The sequence below is a fragment of the Rattus norvegicus genome, chromosome 2 (assembly GCF_021556685.1).
Source record: "Rattus norvegicus strain SHRSP/BbbUtx chromosome 2, alternate assembly SHRSP_T2T, whole genome shotgun sequence".
Taxonomy (NCBI): domain Eukaryota; kingdom Metazoa; phylum Chordata; class Mammalia; order Rodentia; family Muridae; genus Rattus; species Rattus norvegicus.
The window spans coordinates 64,606,830-64,609,892 of NC_141535.1; the positions used below are offsets into that span (position 1 = coordinate 64,606,830).

Here is a 3,063-nt window from a genome sequence, read left to right on the forward strand (position 1 = left end):
CAGAAGAAGGAATCAGATTCCTGAAACTGGAGTAAGAAGCATTCATAGTCTACCCTATAGGTACAGGGACCAGGAATAAATTAAGTCTCTAGATGTAAGAACAGAAACAGTATTATAACTGAGGTTTTGTTTTACCAGATCTTCATGGCATTCCCCATTTGCATGACTACTGGTACATAGCTGGGAAGCAGGACAGAAGTTAAAGAGGTACTTTCCAGGGTACTAGGGTAGTCTCATTGATCTCATCTCTCAGTAGTAAGAGGGAGGGACTGTGTGATGGGGCAACTGAGTTGTGTGGTAGGCAAAGAAGGATTGTATTTAGTCAGAAGAAGAAGAAGAGGAAGAAGCAGAAGAAGCAGAAGAAGCAGAAGAAGCAGAAGAAGAAGAAGAAGAAGAAGAAGAAGAAGAAGAAGAAGAAGAAGAAGAAGAAGAAGAAGAAGAAGAAGCAGCAGCAGAAGAAGCAGAAGAAGCAGAAGAAGCAGAAGAAGCAGAAGAAGCAGAAGAAGCAGAAGAAGCAGAAGAAGCAGAAGCAGAAGCAGAAGCAGATGCAGATGCAGACGCAGAAGCAGAAGGATCAACTACTACCTCATATCTGGCCACCTGAATCAGTGAAGAATAAAAAGGAATTTTCCTTCAAGCTTGTAATGTGTCTCAAAGAAACTAATCAGAAAATCTCCTATGTTTTGTTACCTACAGGAAATTGCTGCTAGCTGTATACTTTTTATTATCAGCTGAGGAAACTGGGTGCTTGCTGTCATACATATAAGTGAGACCAAACTATGATCAGTCAAATTTGAGTGATCACAAAATTCCATAACCCAGTTCCTCCCTACATAACAAATAGATGTTACATAAATATGTAACTTGTAAGGAGAGAAAAATGTAAGAGCAATGAAAATCTATAAAATACGAATTAAAACAAAAAAATGAAGACATCTTTAGAAAAGCCTCGCATATGAGTTGATGCAAAACAAATCAGTAGATTTGTATTGTTTTGTTTTACAGGATATCAGATTTTCCTCACATGTTAATAATTATCTCAGTTGACTCAATTTTCCTGGTAATGGGATCTATTGTTAGCGATTATTTACTCCTTCAATGTTGAACGCTTTCTTGTATAAACATACTAATGCATACCATCAACACTTGTGGATTTGAGTCAAGTACAGAGTTCTTTGGAAGAATAGACACAGGTATTAAGGTGGTTTTGTCTTCCAAAATCTTAAAGGGTACTTGCAACCACCCATTTCTAGGCCTGATGTCTAGATCACTTTTAAACTATGGAAATTCACTGCTGTACACAAAGTTATTTTTATGTATATGTAAGCCAGAAATGTAGGTTAAATATAGAAGCCCCTATCTGTAATTCAAGAACATTTGTAGCACAGCATAGACACAGTCATTTGTTTATGCATTATCAATGGCTATTCTTCATGGCAAAGTAATTGTAAAAGAGGCTATGCATCTTAAAAGGTCTAAAACACTTATAATCTGACTCTCTGCAGAAAGTGTTTGCTAATATTATCTTATGCTATAACCTTGTCGAGAAAACTGTGAGGACTTTATAGCCACAAAAATATGCATCCTCTTAGCAAAGAGCATCTACAGCTTTGTAAAACATTTCTGCTCGTCAGGACATTTGCAAGGCTCCATCTCCAGGATTACATCAGTTTCAGGGCTGCTTTCCCAAAATCTTATTTTTACACAGTCAAACCCCAACTATAATTAAAAACAGTTTTACTGAGTGATTTTAAGTAAGGCACAACCAAAGATCTAGTTTCTACTCCCACCTCACATTTGAAGGGAAATAAATAAAGTATTCTTTTATTCCAGAAAGTTAATCTCTATAAATGAAACTTTAGATTAAAAAATGCATAGTATTTTGATTTAAAATTTTTACATTCATATGCTGTTTATATTAAGGATATATAATAGTTTTACATGTTCTAAGTTTAATAAATTTATCACATTTATGGCATGAATGTTATGTATTATGGGGCATAGTGGATACATGAAAAATAGTTTACTATAGCTATAAAGAGGAGAATAATATTAGACTGTAATTTTATGTGACAGAATTTTTTGGATTGTAATTAACATTTATTTTGCATTCTTAGGAACTATTTGATCCTTCTACTAATAAGACAAGACCACAATAGAAGGTAGATGTTTACTCTTCCAGGAAGAGAAGGGTGGGTTCACGTGAAAAACAAAAGTTTATTTCTTCGGTTCTTTATGACACTTAAAACTTTTTTGAGATTATACTATAATTGTAATATTTTTGCCTTCTATTTCCTCCATCTAAATCCTTCCATATACACCTTCCCACTCTCCTTCAAATTCATGAACTCTATTTTCAATAACTGTTATAGCATGTGTGTGTGTGTGTGTATATATATATATATACCAGAATGGCTTGACAATCATGCATGAGCTTTACAAAGGTGATACCAATGGATGTACCAAACTGACCTTGGATAAAGAAAAGCCTATGAGGCCTCATTCCTAAATTGAGAACTATAGGCAACTAAGGAAAGATCGAAATAGCATAGACGTGCCTCCCTAGAGAAGAGCATAACAATAGTTTGTCCAGTGCTAAATGTTCAGTCCTGAAAACATACACATAAGTAACATTATGTGACAGATTATTAAATTTCTCCTCCTTAATGATAATACTGAATAGAAACACTCTTGATACATAAGAACTAGACATTAAGGCTTGCTACAGCAGCACATATACTAAAATTGGAATAATACAGAGAAGATTAACATGGCTCCTGCACAAAGATGACACACCAATCCGTGAAGCATTCCATATCTTTAGTAGATGGAAAACTTCACCACAAAGTGGGAAACTATACCCTAGAAGAAGCAAGAAAGTAATCTTCTTTCAACAAACCCCAAAGAAGATAGCCACACCAACATAATTCCACCTCTAACAATGAAAATAACAGGAAGCATCAATCACTATTCCTTAATATCTCTTAACATCAGCGGACTCAATTCCCCAATAAAAAGACATAGACTAACTAATGGATATGTAAACAGGACCCAGCATTTTGC

The 3,063-nt window shown here is 35.0% G+C and overlaps 1 non-coding gene across 1 annotated transcript; it reads left to right on the forward strand.

Annotated features, from left to right (window-relative positions):
• Positions 1 to 2,719: 2,719 nt before the first annotated feature.
• U6l6 (U6 spliceosomal RNA like 6) lies at positions 2,720 to 2,822 on the forward strand. The gene has a single exon (XR_015678740.1). It is a non-coding gene; the product is annotated as a U6 spliceosomal RNA (small nuclear RNA).
• Positions 2,823 to 3,063: the final 241 nt, after the last annotated feature.